This window comes from Physeter macrocephalus, chromosome 8, assembly GCF_002837175.3.
Source record: "Physeter macrocephalus isolate SW-GA chromosome 8, ASM283717v5, whole genome shotgun sequence".
Taxonomy (NCBI): domain Eukaryota; kingdom Metazoa; phylum Chordata; class Mammalia; order Artiodactyla; family Physeteridae; genus Physeter; species Physeter macrocephalus.
The window spans coordinates 43,299,773-43,320,754 of NC_041221.1; the positions used below are offsets into that span (position 1 = coordinate 43,299,773).

Sequence of the window (20,982 nt, forward strand, 5' to 3'; positions counted from 1 at the left end):
CAACAGGAGAGGCCACAACAGTGAGAGGCCCGCGTACCACAAAAAAAACAAAAACAAAAACGTTCACCTTGGTGAAACAACATATCCCATCACCCTACCTAATCACACTTGAAAGTGGTTTGCAAAATGCCCTCACCCTAATTAAAAGACAAAATGAAGACACTTTAAATAACAGTTCAATGAAGGATTGATATGGGAAGAAAATTTTTCCTTCATGACCTGACTATGGTGAACATAAACCAGAAATCTTAAAAAAATTCAATGGCAGAGAAAAAAGATGGAAGAGAATTGGGTCCTTGAAGATGCTGATGATCCATCTGGAGCCACCATTTTAAGGACTCTTGTTAAGTCCTTAACAAGTACATGGCAAGGACATCATTATTAGTTAAGCTAGCTGAGTGAGGATTCTCTGTTATTTGCATCCAAAAGCATCCAAAATCATGAAGGCTTGTGTAGGGTTTGGTCTTTAACTAATGAACAATGAGAAGCTGTTAAAGGATCTTAACAAAAAGTGTGACATGGTCAGCTATGAGTTGGAAAAAAGATGATCTAATTTCAGTGTGTGGAGATAGGGTTGTAGGGGTTTAAGGATGGAAGCAGGGAGTAACTATAAACGAGGACCAGGTTTAAGGGGGAAGATTATGAGGTACATCTTGGAAGTGTTGCGTTTTCCTAGTGGAGATGCCTAGTAGGCAGTGAAATATATGGAACTTAGAGATGAGATCTTGACTAGAGAGATAAATTTAGGAATCATTGATATTTATAGCTATTGAAGTCATGGGTATGGATGAATGGGCCTGAGATGAATATTTGAGGAACTTCAATATTTAATGACAGGGTAGAAGAGGGTGAGTCTCCAAAGGAGACAGAGAATGCGAAGCAATGTAGAAGGTCTAAATACCCTAAAGTCAGTCCTTGGATTTCTACTTAAGAACCCATGGGATAAAGGATTGGACTTGAAGATTTCTCAGAGATCCTTGATTCTAAGATAAATCTGATTGTTCCTTATTGTGAAGTCAATGGCAAATACTACTGAATATTTTTTTGACTCCTGCCAATCCCAAATAATCCTTCTGTCTTCAAACTCACATTTTATATTACCTGTATTCCTCTTACGGCATATTTTACCTGTATTGTGGTTGTACGTGACTATGTCTCATTTCTCCCACCAGGACTAGGTATTCTTAGAGGCCAGGAATTATGTCTTATTTATTTCCTATGTTTCTCTCCAAACTGCTCTCCCTAATTGGCAAGACATTTTGAATGTAGTTGGACACCAATACATTTTTTGGTGAATGAGTATTTGATATGTAATTAAATACACTGAGTGAAATTGCTAAAAATTTCCTTTTATTGAATTCTTGAATGTGAGCTAGAAAGTCTGAATGAACTCCAAGGTAAGTAAAAAGCCCGTCCTGAAGAGATCTAAGGGTCATGAAACATTTCCCTGAACCCTCCATCTGATGAGCATGCAGCTATCTGTTTAAGGTGGTAAGATCACTACCAGTCACTGACTTCCAGATTTTTGATTCAGTCTAATTAGCAAAATATACAAAGATAAAATAATCCTTACTCTGACCAGGCATTCTTATGTCCCCAAAGTTACTCATTTTCCTATCTCCCGTAGTTCTTCCAAATTAGATCCTTCCTCAGTCGAGGAAGAAAGGAATGCTGCATTTGACCAACGCAAGCTTCACAAATGGATGTAGCATCAGAGATTGGATAGTCAATATTCTCTGCTTAGTCTTACTACAGTCCAGCTTTGTGACTGTGTTTTTAACTGATGTTCGTCCAAAACAACACATTTAACATTCAGCTTAGTTCATTACAAAATCTAAGAGTTGGCAAAGAATTGGTCCATTATCATGGGACATATGAATAAAGCACAGAATGGAAGATGAAATGAAACCTACATTTATTTTTACTTTTTAATTTTAAATTTTAAAAAAATTAACCTTTTTTATTGAAGTATAGTTAATTTACAATGTTGTGTTAGTTTCAGGTATACAGCAAAGGTACATATATATATTAAAGAATATATATGAGAATATATGATATATATACATATATATATTCTTTGTCAGATTCTTTTCCATTATAGGTTATTACAAGATATTGAATATAGTTCCCTGTGCTATACAGTAGGTCCTTGTTGGAAACCTACATTTATTGATACCTTCTATTTGCTGGGCTCTTTAATATTGTTATTTCATTTGACAAGAGGAATAAAGGTATATGTACATTTGTTTTCTGGTTTTACCATATGTTTCTAAGTAGTTAAGAATTTTGAATATTATTAGACCAATTATGTGATAAATTTAAGATAAAAATTAAATTAAATGATTTAAAGTCCTAGATTTTTAAGAAATCTAGGTTGGGTCTTCTGCTTTCATACATCCAACAATCCCTCAAAATTCCCTCTTTCTTAAGACAGCAACCATTAAGTTACTCTCAAACCCACACTAAGTGCTATGTAACACAGGGGACAGAAAGCCAGATAGGTCTGGTTTTTGGTATCAGTAGTGTCTTTGTTGTGGACAGATGTCAGTTTCCAAATTCTCACTACACTGTACAGACTTGTGTACCTCAGGCAACTTTATAGCTCAACCCCTACTCCTTGGGGACTTACAGCAACTTGTAAATCCATGAGGAATTTTTCAGCAAAGTTCGAATATAGTTCCCTGTGCTATACAGTAGGTCCTTGTTGGAAACCTACATTTATTGATACCTTCTATTTGCTGGGCTCTTTAATATTGTTATTTCATTTGACAAGAGGAATAAAGGTATATGTACATTTGTTTTCTGGTTTTACCATATGTTTCTAAGTAGTTAAGAATTTTGAATATTATTAGACCAATTATGTGATAAATTTAAGATAAAAATTAAATTAAATGATTTAAAGTCCTAGATTTTTAAGAAATCTAGGTTGGGTCTTCTGCTTTCATACATCCAACAATCCCTCAAAATTCCCTCTTTCTTAAGACAGCAACCATTAAGTTACTCTCAAACCCACACTAAGTGCTATGTAACACAGGGGACAGAAAGCCAGATAGGTCTGGTTTTTGGTATCAGTAGTGTCTTTGTTGTGGACAGATGTCAGTTTCCAAATTCTCACTACACTGTACAGACTTGTGTACCTCAGGCAACTTTATAGCTCAACCCCTACTCCTTGGGGACTTACAGCAACTTGTAAATCCATGAGGAATTTTTCAGCAAAGTTCTATTTCTTAGTTTATTCATGGATTAGACTTGTAAGAGTAGATTCATGCTAAGGCCTTAATGAGCAGAGCTTTTTTTTTTTTTTTTTTCACGCTGAAAAGAACACTTGCTTCTCTTTTTCCAGCATTCAGCTTATGATGGTTTTAGAATTTATGTTCTCAGTTCTACCCCCATTGACTTTGAAATCTTAGAAAATACTCACCATGGTTCTTCCCAGAATCCAGCACTATTCAAAGCCTTTCTTTATGTAGCATTAGAAAATGGAGACCCACAAAACTATTTCACATGAGGTTGTTGCTCTGGTTTACTTCTAGGAACATTGGCTCTGCTCTTGTGACTAACAAGAAGTCATGACAGTGGTCTAATAACTGAGCAATTCCTGTTATTAGGGGTGGAGAACATGAAGAGGATTTCCACAGAGTTTCTCAGAGTTGGGTTAAAGGTAAGTTCTTTTTCCTTTCACTGGAAAATATTTGAGCTAGATTAAAAACACACGCAAACAATGGATGTCTTCAGAATGGAGTCCATAAAACCAAAGGTGGGAAGTACTAAGGGCCCCATTTCCCATTGGCGGGACGTGCCAGCATCATGTCTGTAATTGGTCTGGGTCGTTTCACTGACTTCTATGGAGCCATCAGTATATGGGCTTTTGAAACTTTCTATTCTGAGCTGAATTTCCTTTTAGTCGTCAATACTTGCTCATTTCTGTTCCATTATGTCCAAACTTCATTCTTTTCTGCTTCACCTCAGTTCAAATACATTTCAAGGGTAGCTTCCTCTTTTTGGGCCATAGGACAGAAAATATTTGAGCTGTAATGTTCCTTAGAGTTCAACCACTATGATATCCTATTTTACAGGTGAGAAAAATGAGGCATAGAGAAGGGAAGGACACTGCTGGTCACAATTTAGTGGGAATTGTCTAACGGGATCCTAGCTCTTCTGAGTTCTGATTCAGCCACCTGACTAAAGGGGCAATGTAATCTGAAGCAGAACAAAGGCACATGTCTGAACAGTTTGTTCCCTCACTATATGACCCTGTATTAGATTTCTGTGCCATGTCACAAATTGCTACAATCATAGTATCTTAAAACAGTATACATTTACTATGTCACTATTTTATATATATATTTACATACTATATATGTATTCTATACTATATGTATCTTACTATTTCGGTGGGTCAAGAATATGATCAAGGCTTAGCTGGATTCTCTGGATTCAGGCTGCAACAATCAAAGTATCAGCCAGGCTTTGTTCTCATTTGGAGGCCTGACTGCAAAAGTACCCCCTTTCAAGCTCTCTCAGGTTGTTGGCAGAATTTATTCCTTGTGGCTCTGAGACTAAGGGACCTAGCTTCCTTCTGGCTGCTGGCTAGAGGCTATCCTCAGCTCCTAGAGGCCATCCTCACCTTTAGTATATAAGGTTACAGATTACACTATAATATGGCAAATATATTGAAGACAGCTCACAAAACACTGTGTACAATTCAATGGCTTTTAGTATATTCACAGTTGTGCAACCATCACCATAATCTAATTTTAGAATATTTTCATTATCCCAGAAAGAAACCCTGTACCTATTGCAGGCAACCCCCCCCTTCCTCCCTCCCCTAACTCTTGGCAATCACTACTGTTTTCTCTATAGATTTGCCTATCATGGCCATTACATACAAAAGGAATCATACAACATGTGGTCTTTTGTTACTGGATTCTTTCACTTAGCATAGCATTTTCAAGGTTCATCCAGGTTGTAGCATGGGTCAGTATTTCATTTTTTTTTTTTTTCTTTTTGTTTCGTACGCGGGCCTCCCACTGCTGTGGCCTCTCCCGTCGTGGAGCGCAGGCTCAGCGGCCATGGCTCCATGGCTCACGGGCCCAGCCGCTCCGCGGCATGTGGGATCTTCCCGGACCGGGGCACGAACCCGTGTCCCCTGCATCGGCAGGCGGACTCTCAACCACTGCGCCACCAGGGAAGCCCCCATTCATTTTTATTGCCAAATAATATTCCTTTGTAAGACAGGCCACGTTTGATTTATCCCTTCATCAATCGATGGACATTCGGGTTGTTTCCATTTTTGGCTATTATGGATAATGCTGCTTGAATGTTCCTGAACTGGTTATTGTGTGGACATATGTCTTATTTCTCCTGGATATATAACTAGGAGTACACTGCTCCTCTTTGGTCTCAGACCACTGAGGTTTATTATAAGTAACAGAGCAGAGGGAACTTAGGTATGATGTCTCAGAAGCCTCTGCCATTAACGAAGGAAGGAAAGCTCATCCCTTGCAATCTCAGAGGGCTGTGGGAAGGAGGAAGGAGCTAGAGTAAGATATGGAAGTCAGACGTAAGGGCTTTGGGGACTTTATTCAAGGCCCAAAATGCAAGGACTGAAGAAATATCCAGATAGGTTTCCATAAACCCAGTCATATTGGGATGATTGGTCAGTTTCCTTAGATGTAGACTGAGATAACTTGCAAAATTCTGGAACAGGCCTCTCAATGGGTTGGGCAGCCCCAGTTTCCAATGTGGTGTATCCCTGACAGAGAAGCAAGCTGATGGAAGGATCAGACACACCACTTCCGGCCTCCTATGATCTGTTTTGTTTTCAGAGCCCAGACATTCTCCCGTGCCCCAAGGAGGGGGAGAAGCTGAGAGGACTTAGAGTGAAAACAAAAGTTCACAGTGATAGTGTTAGACCTTACCCGAACCCTGTGATCCTGGAAAACAAGTGAAGGATAAGAAATCCCCCATCCTTTTGTGTTCCAGGAAAGGGATCACCACAAAGAACCACCTTCCCTCATAGGACCTAGAAAAGACATTCTGATGCCACCTCGTCTACCTATGACAAGACCAGACACACAGTCTCCAAATTCCCATTTTTGCCTCATAAATGATTAGCTAAACTGCTTGTGTATACTGATCAACTGGAACAAAATAACTTGTTAAGCAAACTGGTTTAGTTAGAGTTAGGATTCTCTCCTTCTCCCAGGCCACTGAACTTTGGCCTACCCTCAGCCTGAGCCAGAATACAACCCCTCCTAAGAATAGGCTGGTCTCAGAGTACATTATGCTCTCTGCTCTAGTATTCCATCACACCATCCTTTCATCCTACTTCCCCACACCCACTTCTTTTTAGCCCTGTTTACTCCTCTCTATAAAAGAAAAATTATTTTTTGCTGAATTCTTGAGAGGCTTGCAGACCTATGGTCACAAAGTCCTCCTATTACAATAGCCCCTCCTCCTTCTGCAATAGCCTTTCCCCCTTTTGCAACAGTCCTTTGGATAAAGTCTCATCTTATTAAGTCTGGATTTGTTTTTATTTGACAACAGCATACGGTGAGTTTGTGACCAGAGGCAAATGGCCAGGGCTACTGATCCAGCCGTGGGTGCCAGTATGATAACCCAAGGCTCAGTTGGGGCCATTGATCTCTCAGGGATGAGACTGGACAAGCTGCTCCATGGTTAGACCAGTGAGAACCAGAGGATGCCACTTAGATTTGGGGACCCTTTTCCATCGTCATGAGGTCTCATGAGTCCCTCCTTCAGCTAGTTGACATCTTGGAGAAGAAGGGCTGGAGTGCCCCAACGGACTGAAAATTTACTCAAAAGAACTGAGTCAGTTTCTTCTGGCTTAAAAGTCTTCTTTAATGAGACATCATTACCGGAAAATTTATTTTTTTTCCTGCCACCCAGCAGGGTCTTATGAGGGTGACTAGCTCTGTTACCAAAAGTTTACAAAAGCCACATTTTCCTAGCACAACTGAAGGTAGTGTGTGCAAATTTGTGACCAGCTACACCAGAGTTGTGAATCAAATAAAACCAGATGATGTTCCATAGCAGTGAAAGTAAGATCCTGCTTTTGAGTTCAAAAGTCCGTAAGTACAGGTTGTGACTATTTGGTTTAGGAACAGCACAGCGGTACTCAGGAAGAAAAAATTAGGGGTTGTTTTAGTCAGGAATTTTTTGGTTGCAAACTTACAGAAATCCAACTGGAATTAGGCAAAAGGGCAGAAAGGGAATTGATTGGCTCTCGGAATCCAAGAACAGCCAGACCGAGGGAAGGAAAGGAGGCTGCTGGGTTTCAGGGGTAAATGGGGCAAGGGACACAAGAGCCCCAGGGCTCTCTCCATTCTAGTCTCAGCTTCCCTTAGGGTGGCATTCTCTCCTTTGGGTTTTCTTCTCTCTCACTACAGACCATCCTTTCGCACTAGGCAGGGTCATGGCCCTTAAATGCTTATGAGTCTCACGTCTTCTGAATTTTGCTCTTGGACTTGAGAGAGGCTCAGAAAAATTATGTGGAAGATTTCTGATAGGAAACCTGGTAAGGTCTCTCCTGTAACCAGGGAAACAGAACCATCCAAAAAAGGGCAGTTCTCAAAAGAGCCCTTTAAATGTCCTTGAAATTCCAAAATTTCAAGAAGTAAAGGGAGTTTCTGGATAAATAGCCCCCTATAGTCTAAGCATAAGCGTGTGGTCAACACTGCTAATATTAAGTCAGCAAGAGAATGTGTTTTTCAGAGAAGCTGATGTGGCCAGAGACTGGGTCTGTGAATGTGGAGTTGCAGGTGCAGCTGTCAGCACACCTGGAGGCAGGGGCTCTGTTATGGGGATCATGCTCAGAGGAGCTTATAGACCAAGTGGAGAGAATTTTGAGGGAAGCAAGGAGACTGGTGGGGCAGCTCAAACCATTCCATGCTATCCTGATGTAGCTATCTCAAGGAGCCCCTGAAAACACTGAGGATGTTTAGACTGGAGAGGAGAAGGCCCAGGGACATAGCAGCTGTCGTCAGCTGCTCCTATTCTTTATGGACTAATACATAGAAGCTTCAGGGCAACAGACTTTGATCCAACATCAGGACTTCCTCACAGTTAAAGCTGTCCTGGATGGCTGGGGGTATATGATGAAGCAGTGAGACAACAACATAAGGCAGTATGGGGTTCATTTATTCGCTCCTTCGACCCTTCATTTATTCTGCAAATATTTATTCATTAACGAACAGATAACACTAACAAATAGACAACAGGTTCTTCAAGGCAGCTCATCACTGTACTACCTACACCTGGCCCAGAGTGCTAGCACTATATTTTTTTTTTTTTTGCGGTACGCGGGCCTCTCACTGCCGTGTCCTCTCCCGTTGCGGAGCACAGGCTCCGGACGCGCAGGCTCAGCGGCCATGGCTCACGGGCCCAGCCGCTCCGCGGCATGTGGGATCTTCCCGGACCGGGGCACGGACCCGCGTCCCCTGCATCGGCAGGCGGACTCTCAACCACTGCGCCACCAGGGAAGCCCTTAGCACTATATTAATATCTGTTAAATGAATGAAAGAATACATGAATGAGCGAATAGGTGTGGTCACTGGGCCAGGTACTAGAGACGGCCATAGGACACTCACGGAGCTGACAATCTCACAACCAAGGCAGCTGATCAAACAGTGGTGACGCCTTGTACACAGTGCTCTGGTGGATGTATGTACATGCTGCTTTGAAAGGGCAGAGGACTGGTACTGGCAGAAAGTGCTCCTGGGGCCCAGAGAAGGGCTGGCAGAGCTGGAAACTTCTTATTGGAAAAGGTAAGCAAGGTGGAGAGGAATGGGAAGGACATTCCCAGAGGGAGAAAGAGTGGAGCGAAGGGAAGGAGTTGGGGCCACGGGTGGGGTGGGTGGCGCCTGCTCCTAGGTTGCTCCCCAGCCTGATGGAAGCCTCACTGCAGCCCCCGCGGCATGCTGGCTCTGCTCTTTCCACTTCTGCCCTGCACTTCCCGTTCCTGCCCCACGATGCATGCTGGAGAGGAGCGGGGCAGCCAGGGAACTCCGGATGTGCTGAGGAGGCCTTCAGCCTGGTTTCTCCTCACCTTCATACGGGGAGAGTGCAAAGGTCTAGGATCACCAAGGTGCCCTCAGAAGAAGCCCTTTACCCACTCCTTCCTTGGAGCGTTCGTGTCCTCACTCCCACCTCCTCCCTTATCCAACCTGACCTCCTTTGTCTACTGTGGGATGTGATGTGATGGCCGTGAGATGATGTAATGTAATAGACTCAGAATCATAAAGATGTACATGATGAACCAGATTTAATCTCTTACCCATACAGTGTTCATTTACATTTTAATTAGAGAGAATAGTTTTAGCCAAACCAATGACATCCTCAATCGGAAATTTTGAACATCTCTAACAGAAGTGAGAGGATTAAGAGGATTTGTGGGGCTTCCCTGGTGGCGCAGTGGTTAAGAATCTGCCTGCCAATGCAGGGAACACGGGTTCGAGCCCTGGTCTGGGAAGATCCCACATGCCGCGGAGCAACTAAGTTCGTGAGCCACAGCTACTGAGCCTGCGCCTCTGGAGCCTGTGTTCCGCAACAAGAGAGGCCGCGATAGTGAGAGGCCCGCGCACCGCGATGAAGAGTGGCCCCCGCTGGCCGCAACTGGAGAAAGCCCTCGCACAGAAACGAAGACCCAACACAGCCAAAATAAATAAATTTTTTTTTTTTTTTAAAAAGAGGATTTGTGATAGGGATTAACTTCTTTATCCCCCACCCTAAGAGTTTTTTTTTCACACTGTGGGTAGTGGATTGGGAAGTCAATTTTGTGGGTCACAGCTAGCATTTTTTAAAAGAATGAAATAGAATTGACTAGAATGGAATAAAAGAGATGAATATCAGAGTTCACAGCATGTAATAAGAGTAAGTTATATTTAACAAAATATATTTCAGGCAAATATATACGTGTGTATAAGTGATGTAAAAAATATATATTTTTGCCGTGGGTTATAGTAAAAACAAAAGTTTGAAAAATGCTGTCTTAAATTTACCCTCTAGAAACTACAATTTGATTTTGTCTGAATGAGTTGTTGGCTTTTTCTTAGAATTGGGACAGTCTTGGCTAGTGCAGCTTGCCTTGTTGTGGATTCTAAGCAGAATATTTTGATTTTTTTCTATGTCCTATATCAGAGGAGCGGAAGTCTCTCAGTTTTTCCAAGTCCTCTCAGGAAATGAATCAAAATGAAATACTAACAATTGTTTCCTGCCTACCTAAGCAAATGATTTTTGCCTGAGATCTCCCCAGGGAGCATCATAAGAGATGAAAATGTGACTCAGTGTTTCTAAGAGCCTTTGAGGATTAGAGTCAATAATGCATATCTGCCATCCACAAGAGTAAACATGGATTTCCTACTGGACTTTTCCATTTGTCGAAGGCAAAAGAACCAATGGGGCTTGTTTAAATCAAACAAGGTCACTGAATAACTAATCTCGAGGAAGAAAAGCTAGACCCACTACGAGTATCACAAAGCATTCCCCTGTTCCCAAAGGCAAAGGCAAGCTGAGCCCTTGAGCCTACAGCACCAGGTGATGGGAGCAGAAGAATGCACAGAAGTGTTTTTATTCATTCTTCCATTTTAAGGTAAATGCACCTGGAAATGATAGTCTGTAGAAACTTTTGGTTTTTCCAGAGAAGCCTCCTGAGCTCTGAAGAGGTACATGGAGAATTCCATTTCACCAGGTCAAGAGGATGACTGAAAATGCCAACTTTATTAGGTTTAAGGTGATATAGATCCCACTGGAAATTTAGAAAGACACGTTTGAGACTTTCTGCCTCAGGGAAACCACCCAGAATTGTAAACTGGTTGTTTACGTGACGTAATTTGCCCAGATTCTGTGCCACCCAGATGCAGCCCCCCCAAAAAAAAACCCCAACCAAACAAAAAAACCAAAACTGAAAACCAAACAACCCCCCCAAATAAAAACCCCTGAAACTCACTCCAAAACAAAAAACCACAACTACCCCCAACCCCCAATTCTTTGGCCAAACTGATGATGAGTAATGATTGACAAGGTGCTCTTTTCTTTGGTTAGACTCCCAGGAGAGAGACTTTGTTCTTCCAGGGGACTTAAAGAGGAGCTTGCCTTTGTGTGTTCTCTGTGTTCCAGGAGGGGTGAAGGCAGAGAGAATGCTTCTCCTGCTGTGGAGTTCCCTGTCATAGGTGGTCTTTACGGATCAGGCTGCTTCCTAACTACACTCTGATCATTTGAAAAATGAAACTCCATTTTGTTTATGGTTTCCTTTGCTGTGCAAAAGCTTTTAAGTTCAACTAGGTCCCATTTGTTTATTTTTGTTTTAATTTTCATTACTATAGGAGGTGGAGCAAAATAGATATTGATGCAATTTATGTCAGAGAGTGTTCTGCCTCTCTTTTCCTCTAAGAGTTTTACAGTATCCGTCCTTACATTTAGGTCTTTAATCCATTTTGAGTTTATTTTTGTGTATGGTGTTAGGGAGTGTTCTAATTTCATTCTTTTACATGTAGCTGTCCAGTTTTCCCAGCACCACTTACTGAAGAGGCTGTCTTTACTCCATTGTATATTCTTGCCTCCTTTGTCATAGATTAGGCGACCACAGGTGCATGGGTTTAACTCTGGAATTTCTATACTGTTCCATTGATCTATATTTCTGTTTCTGTGCCAGTACCATACTGTTTTGACTACTGTAGCTTTGTAGTATGGTCTGAAGTCAGGGAGCCTGATTCCTCCAGCTCCATTTCTCTTTCTCAAGATTGCTTTGGCTATTCGGGGTCTTTTGTGTTTCCATACAAATTGTCTTTTACCTCCTTAGGTTTATTCCTAGGTATTTTATTCTTTTTGTTGCAGTGGTAAATGGGATTCTTTTCCTTAACTTCTCTTTCTAATCTTTCCTCGTTAGTGTATAGAAATGCAACAGATTTCTGTGTATTAATTTTGTATCCTGCAACTTTACCAAATTCATTGATGAGCTCTAATAGTTTTCTGGTAGCATCTTTAGGATTTTCTATGTATAGTACTATGTCATCTGCAAACAATGACAATTATACTTCTTTTCCAACTTGGTTTCCTTTTATTTCTTTTTCTTCTTTGATTGCCATGGCTAGGACTTCCAAAACTATGTTGAATAAAAGTGGTGAGAGTGGACATCCTTGTCTTGTTCCTGATCTTTGAGGAAATGCTTTCAGTTTTTCACCATTGAGAATGATGTTAATAGCAGGTTTGTCATATATGGCCTTTATTATGTTGATTTAGGTTCCCTCTATGCCCACTTTCTGGAGAGTTTTTTTTTTTTAATCATAAATGGGTGTTGAATTTTGTCAAAAGCTTTTTCTGCATCTATTGAGATGATCATATGGTTTTTATTCTTCAGTTTGCTAATGTGGTGTATCACATTGATTGATTTGCGTATGTTGAAGAATCCTTGCATCTCTGTGATAAATCCCACTTGATCATGGTGTATGATCCTGTTAATGTATTGTTGGATTCGGTTTGCTAGTATTTTGTTGAGGATACTTGCGTCTATGTTCATCAGTGATATTGGCCTCAGAATGGGAGAAAATATTTGCAAACGATGTGACTGGCAAGGGATTAATCTCCAAAATATACAAACAGCTCATGCAGCTCAATATCAAAAAACCAAACAACCCAATCAAAAAATGGCTGGAAGATCTGAATAGACATTTCTCCAGAGAAGACATACAGATGGCCAAAAAGCACATGAAAAGATGCTCAACATCACTAATTATTAGAGAAATGCAAATCAAAATTACTATGAGGTATCACCTCACACTGGTGAGAATGGCCATCATCAAAAAATCGAGAAACAATAAATGCTGGAGAGGGTGTGGAGAAAAGGGAGCCCTCCTACACTGTTGGTGGGAATGTAAATTGGTACAACCATTATGGAGAACAGTATGGAAGTTCCTTAAAAATTAAATATAGAAATACCATATGATCCAGCAATCCCACTCCTGGGCATATATCTGGAGAAAACCATAATTTAAAAAGATACAAGCACCCCAGTGTTCATTGTAGCACTATTTACAATAGCCAAGACATGGAAGTAACCTAAATGTCCATCAACAGAGGAATGGCTAAAGAAGATGTGGTACCTATGTACAATGGAATATTACTCAGCCATAAAAAGGATGAAAAAATGCCATTTGCAGCAACATTGATGGGCCTAGAGATTATCATACTAAGTGAAGTAAGTCAGCCAGAGAAAGACAAATATCATATGATATCACTTATATGTAGAATCTAATAAAAAATGATACAAATGAACTTATTTACAAAACAGAAGCAGACTCACAGATCTCAAAATCAAACTTATGGTTACCAAAGGGGAAACATTGTGGGAAGTGATACATTAGAAGATTGGGATTAACATATACACACTACTATATGTAAAATAGATAACTAATAAGGACCTACTGTATAGCACAGGGAACTCTACTGAATATTCTGTAATAACCTACATGGGAAAAGAATCTGAAAAAGAATGGAGATATACATATATATATATATATATATATATATATATATATAACTGAATCACTTTGCTATACACCTGAAACTAACACAACATTTTAAGTCAACTATACTCCAATAAAAATTTTAAAAAATAAGTGAAACTCCAGGTAGCAGTGGCACAGTGAGCAATTCCTCTGACTTCTCAGAGCTCTCAGACCCAGGGGAGTAAGTGGTTACCTTAATGTTATAATATCAATATTTCAAGAGCTTCAGAACATAGCCTGGATGCTCCCTCCCTGAAGTTCCACCTTACATTAGCCCCAATGAAAATTTCATATACTGGAAGGAGTCACCTCTGAGCCTTACCTGTTATCTAAATTTTAGTATAAAAGGTTTTTTACTTAAAAGGACAAGGTTGGGGAAGGCTGGGAATATCAAATGTTACAGCATTTCTCTCACATTTGGCCCCATGCAATTTGAACAGACTTGTTTCATAGTTTAATAAATAAATGTTTATAAAGAAGCAATGAAATTAAAAGTGGCAACAAGGGTCGCAGTAGCCACTATTTTAGGGAGATACAGACCATCATGACTATCAGGAGGGAGGATGGAGCTACTGACAATGCTGACTGAGACATGGCAAAGGTAATCTTTTAAGTAGAGGTTTGCTTAGAAATGAATGGTCTGTCTCCGGTTCTAGCAAAGTTACAGGAATTACAACAAATATGATCCAGGTTTCACTGGAAATGATTTATGGACCAGAGAAGCGTGTTTGGAGAGACAGTTGAAGAAAATTTAGTAAAAGCTATGAAATGTAAATGAAGTCTAAGAGGCTGGAGACTTCCATAAATGCCTGTGAGGAGTCTTTCAAGTAGCATTATTTTGGGAATGTAATCCTGCATTCTTGTGTTCTTCACTGGGAGCCTAACCTGTGCATCTCTTCTCTCTGTGAGTTGGATATGAGTATATGTAACATTTCTCCCACTTCCCCACGCTGCTTAGCAGGATTGCAGGGGTTCTGTGGATAAAGGCTGAAAGGAAGGAAGGAAGAATGAAAGGGAAGGGAAAGGCAATACAAGGCAAAGGATACATGGGAAAAAATGGCAGGAAGGAAAAGAAAGAAAGTAAAAGAAGCAAGTCCTATTAGAGCCTAGAAAAGAGAATGCGGACAGAAATAGAGGCAGGCTTTGTTTATCCTGTTTGACCATCAGGCTGCAGCCAGGACTGATGCCTGCTTCCTTGTCCGGGGAGCAGCAGGGATCTTGTCCATCTGGGATACGACCAGGAGTGGGATTCATAGAATGAGCAGTACCCACAAGTCCCCCTAGGAGGGCTGGTCAGATTGAGTGAATTTAAAGAGGTAAGAAGAAAGAGCAAAGGAGAGAAAAAGGCCCAGAGGTGTTAGGCGGGAAAAAACGAGGCAAGGGAGTTTATTTCCGATGCACAGCAAATGCTTTGCAGGTTGTGCAAACTAACAGTAGATGCATGAGGTTGGCCTTGGCACAGAGTAGGTAGTCTGTAAATGTCGCTGGGTGAGGTCTGATAGTGGAAACTGGGGGTAGGCGGAGAAGTAGGTGCTAAAAGATTTAAGGGAATAAATTACTTTCAAGCATATTGGAAGCATTTATGGTTTTTTTTTTTTTTTTTTTTGGCGGTACGCGGGCCTCTCACCGTTGTGGCCCCTCCCGCCGCGGAGCACAGGCTCCGGAGGCGCAGGCTCAGCGGCCATGGCTCGCGGGCCCAGCCGCTCCGCGGCACGTGGGATCTTCCCGGACCGGGGCACGAACCCGCGTCCCCTGCATCGGCAGGCGGGCTCTCAACCACTGCGCCACCAGGGAAGCCCCAGCATTTATGTTTTGAATTGATGTGCCAGTTATAAATTTTTTTTTTTTTTTTTTTTTTTTTTAACGTGAAACCGGATCTTGTTGGCAACACGTTCTTTTGTTCTGCTGTGGTCATCCTATGGACCACTTCCTAATTCAAGACTCTACGGTATTTACTGCTTGTTTTGGAGGCCAAGCCAGAGGCCCACCTCCCTACGGGCATCACTGCTTCAGTGAGGGGCCACCTTTTCCTCCTCCTGTTTCCGGACTCCGCATTTCCTCCACTGTTGTCATTCAGCAAGGATGGGGACCGCCATGTGAAATGTGGACAGCTGCTGCGGCTTGCTGATGCTCAGTGAAGACCCCGGCTTCTGCTGCTGCCATCACCCCAAGTCTTCCCCTGGAACCCACTTTCTGCTTTCTGGGATCCCCATCTCACTGTTGGGAATCCTGCAGACTACTGTGGCTGGAACAGGAGAGTCCCAGCAACCACTTCCTGATGTCCTGAGTTGGAACTTGGAATGTTTTAATTTCAAAAGCAGAGTTGAAAGTGGTGATGAGATTTCATGGTACTCTTAGTGGACTGCTACACTCCAGGCACAAAATGAGTTAAGGAAGCATTCTGGGGGTTGGCTCAGAATCTAACCACAATGTTTCTATGGCAAATTGACTACTAATTTGCCAATAATCAACTTAGAAATGACTTTTAGAATCAAGACATATTCACTGAGACCTAACCTAACTATTTCAGATTTTGCACAAAACTCAGACGGCTGTAACTCGTCTGAATCAGGGCCTTCAAATAAAGTAGATTGAATACATCCTCTTCCAACAGGCTTGCCCTCATTACAGGCCGGTTTGCTCACAGGGAAAGCGGCAGTAAAGTCTGATATTCCGGTGGAACTAACACCTTCTGGATGTTTGTAGAAGGAGCAACTTTGGACCAAGTGAACAAGAAAAGAGGAAGTTCCTGAACCACTTGCAAAGGGTTGAGGCTGAGGAACAGATGTCTCTGGGCGGCCCAGACGCCTGCCACATGGCCTAGCAGTGCTACCGCTGCCGAAACCCCAAGCCTACAAATCAGGGTGGTCTGGAAGTGAAGGATTGTTTTCCCGAGAGTGGTTTCAAGAATGTAGCTCCTCACCTCATAAAAGGAATGTGCAACGATTAACCCAGTCTAATATTAGCATCTGCAAAATAAAGAGCAATTGGGCCTGCCATAAAAGAGAGCAAACCTCGCATGCACCCGCTGCCAGGTAAAATCTGTTCTTTTTCAGTCATAAATCCTTCTTGGAAGCCAGAGGAGCATTTCACTTCCGTCAGAAACAGTGGGTGAACCAAAGAGAAAGAACATGCTGTTTTGGAGAGGAAAGCAATCTGTATTTTAGCAAGTCCTCCAAGTGCTTCTGATGCATACTAAAGCTTGGGAACCACTGATGCAGGACACATTATGACTATAGAATTTATTATATGCTATCATATATTGGATCTTTGAAGTCCCTTATAGCCAAAACTTTCAATGTTAAATGCTATATTTCCAAGGATCTTCAGTACTATGCATGCAGTAGGCAGTCAGTAAATGTTCCCTACGGATGCTGCATCTCTGAGGTAGTAGTCGTCTTTTACTTTCCTCCCTCCTATCTCCCCTCCTTCCTGCCTTCTTTCCTTCTCCTTCCTTTTTTTTTTCTTCTGCCCTACGTCACTTTAGAGGACATGCTCTTCCCCTTTATGTATATTTTATTTATTTACTTTCGTTTGTTTGTTTTTCAGTATCTCTCTTAGTAACTCTTGTTCATTCCACAATCCAGAAATTCTTGCATCTGACTTGATTTCTTTCCACATCAGTTTTTTTTTTTTTTTTTTTAACATATATTACAGATTGGGCCAATAATCAAGTGGATCTTCTCTCACCTGTCACTTGGTAGCCACTTAACCCAGGCTGGCCAATCAAAGTGTTCTACTCCCTGGACATAGTGATTGGTCCCAGCAGGGCCACTGAGAATCTTTGGGGTGGGAGAGAGCAACATGAACTCTATGAAGGAGAGACTGTCCCTATTCCTGACTCTGTGAGCATCAAGAGACCTGGTGCTCCTGTGCTCACAGATGAACTTGGAACTTCCGGGAGGTATATTTCCTTCCACATGGAGACAGTCTGCCTGGGAATGACGCCAACTCAGAGGAAGGCAAAGCCAAGTTTTGGAGGGAGAGAGGGCAGGGAGCTGGTGTCATCTTCTGAATCTAGAGCTTCACCATGCCTTGAAGCCAGAGTCTGCACTCTCCGTGGACTTCATATTCAATTCAACATTCCCTGTGAATACCTTAACCTAAGATCCTGGGGACATTTATATCAATGACTTTTTTTCTTCTTGCAAAAGTAAGAAATACACATACAAATCTGAACTTAGAAGAACTGTGTCTTGTAGAAAGTTAAAGTCTCTTTTGATCACTCCCACTTCCTTGAAAATCACGATACTATATGGTTTTGTGCATATTCCTTTAGATTTTTCTATCAATATACTAATGAAGTGGGATGTCAACTGAGAATTTTCTTGATGTCTCAGTTTTTCTAGAGGCCCAAAAAATCAAGGATAAAATAAGTGTGGGCTTCCCTGGTGGTGCAGTGGTTAAGAATCCACCTGCCAATGCAGGGAACACGGGTTTGAGCCCTGGCCCAGGAAGATCCCACATGCTGCGGAGCAACTAAGCCCACGAGCCTCAACTACTGAGCCCACGTGCTGCAACTACTGAAGCCCGCACGCCTAGAGCCCATGCTCCACAACAAGAGAAGCCACCGCGATAAGCCTGCGCACCACAATGAAGAGTAGCCCCCGCTTGCCGCAACCAGAGAAAGCCTGCGCACAGCAACGAAGACGCAACACAGCCAAAAATAAATAAATAAAATATAAATTTATATAACCCCCCCCATAAGTGTGAATACCTATATTATGGAGTGAGATTATCAGACCATTTCTGCAGGACTTGCAAAGTGATTGATCCAGATCTGCTATTATTAGCCCATATAAGAGGTTATATCTTTTTTAAAGGCTATGAATTAATGAGGAGGTTGACAAGGTTAATAGGAGCACATCTCTGGAGAAGACTCTCAGCATGATCCTGGGCTGGGGGCAGGGAGCACTCCCTTTCACCCTAAGCCAAGTAGGGGGAGGGGACTTCAAGAAAATCACTCCGATGACCTTCACTGCATCCACTGGAATCTGGGGGATGTGGTATCTGGTACCTCATTCATTCCTCATTCCTACCTGCAGGGCAGCAGGAGGAAGAGCAAAACTGGACTCATAATTTGATTTGATTTGACTTGATTTCCTCTCTGACTGCCAACTGTTTCCAATTTGGAACCGATGCAAAACATGAACTCATCCAGGCAGAATGCATCTATCTGGTTTGGCTGACACTTGGGAAACCTTCCTCTATCACATCCAATCATGTATTTCTCCTTCAAACTCATGACCTTTCTTCTGTACTCTCCTGAGTCACTGTTCCCATTCTGGGTTGTCTCCACTCAACCCTCAGGCACAGCACAAATGGGAGTTATTATTGTGTGAAGTGATTTTGTAGGACCAGCTACATGTACAATGACTTTAGTTATGAGTGCACAGACAGTGGAGGTTGTTACAATAATTTCCAGGTCTATGACCCAGTTAACATCAGAACTTTCGGGAACTATAATTCTTTTTCTGGCCTCTACATCTCTGTTTTCATCCTCAGTTTCTTCTCCCCGTACCCACATGAACTCTACTGTATAAAGTTTTGAATTCTGCCTCTTATATCTCTCCTCACTGAATCCCCTCTTTCCTGAGGATCTAGCCTTCAGGTTCTACTTCCTTATACGTAATGCAAGAACACTCTTTATAACAACCATTTATCAACTTTAAATAAGTACATTTATGCCACATGATCTCATTTCCTCCTCCTAATATCCCTGTGAGGTATTACCATCTCCATTTTGAAGATAGGAAAATGGAGGCTCAGAGGAATTGAGTGATTTGCCCAGCGTCACACAGCAAGTTAGTAGTGGAAGTAGGACAAGAATTCAGATTTTCCTGCCTCACAAGGTTTATATTCTCTACCTTACAACCCTATCTCCTCCGCTGCCTACTCTCTGAAGCCACAGGATTACATTCTGGTCCACCAGCTTCAGCTATTTCCCTCTTCTCTATAGCTCTATCATTTCTCTTCAAACTCCCTAGGGTTTCTTAAAACTCTTTCAGAAGTTTCTATTAGAGAAGAAGTTATATTTCAAGTAGTCTAACCCTCATCAGACTGAGGGCTGCTGGTCTACAAAGGAATTTTGGGGAAGAGATTGCCTCTGCTGATCAATCCAACTTGAATATTTGAGTCTTCTGTTCAATTAACTTTTCTTCAGAGGTGTTTTCTCTTTTTTCAAGAAAAATGTTTCCTTCTGAACAGAACAGTCAAAATTCCCATTTACAGGATGAAGGAGGTTTCTTAAAAAAACAAGACTTGTGTAAAAAGCAAGAATTGAGCAAAAATCTGAAAAATATTGGTAAATTAAAATATTCACCCAGGGACTTCACTGGTGGCGCAGTGGTTAAGAATCTGCTTGCCAATGCAGGGGACACGGGTTCGAGCCTTGGTCCAGGAAGACCCCACATGCCGCGGAGCAACTAAGTCCGTGCGCCACAACTACTGAGCCTGTGCTCTACAGCCCGTGAGCCACAACTACTGAGCCTACGTGCCACAACTACTGAAGACTGCATGCCTAGAGCCCGTGCTCTGCAACAAGAGAAGCCACTGCAATGAGAAACCCGTGCACCACAACAAAGAGTAGCCCCCGCTCGCCACGACTAGAGAAAGCCCGTGCGCAGCAACGAAGACCCAATGCAACCAAAAAAAAAAAAAAAAAAAAAAAAAAAATCCCTCAAAATTCATTGTTTCATTATCACTGTGTATGTATATAACGTATTTACTTTCCTCTTCCCATGTTACTCTTGGCTGCTAGCATCTTTAATGAAATCTTTGTTCTATGTAATTGTGTTTTGGTAACTTTTCAGTTAAGAGAAAAAAGGATGATCTTTATTAATATTATTTGCTTTTGATGTCATATTATTTAAAAATAGTTGACACTTCATAATAATGGATATAAAGAATAAAAAGGACTATTTTTACTTGTACGTAACTGCCTGAACAGATGCTAAGTCATTTTTACAGCTGATTTCAGAATTTAAACCTGTCTTTTTAAAAAAATACACTTTCAAGTACGTTAGTTTTTATCTTAATTTGTTTAAATATTAGGCTTCCTGGTTTATATGTTCACTGAAAGTGGCTTGGATTAACAGTATTTATTCTTGGTTCTTGGATAAAAATGACATAACTTCTTAATTTCATATGTTCAAAAACACGAGTCCCAAAACAGCATTTACAGTAAATGTTTACAGACATAACCTCACTTGATCTTCAAAACAACCCAGTGAAAAATTATCATTATTTACAAGGTGAGAAGTCTGAAGGTCAGAAGGCCCTCATTCTGTAAATATTGATTAAGGTTTACAGGGCCAAAGAGAGGAGAGGTTCAATGAGGCCGTTTGGCCCAATCTGCAAGCTTAAGAGGGAAGGTCATTTTGGCTGCTGTTAAGTGGAGATTTTGTCTATGGCAACAGGGTCTGTCCTTGTCTTTGATGTGAACTTTAACCTATAA

The 20,982-nt window shown here is 41.5% G+C and overlaps 1 protein-coding gene across 1 annotated transcript in view; it reads left to right on the forward strand.

The window, feature by feature from the left end:
* Positions 1-20,982, forward strand: part of NPR3 (natriuretic peptide receptor 3) — a 121,385-nt gene that overhangs the window by 97,889 nt on the left and 2,514 nt on the right. Inside the window, exon 8 of the transcript XR_003680888.1 lies at positions 3,534-3,661. The gene's annotated coding sequence lies outside the window, so the exon portion shown is untranslated. The remainder of the gene's footprint in view (positions 1-3,533; positions 3,662-20,982) is intronic.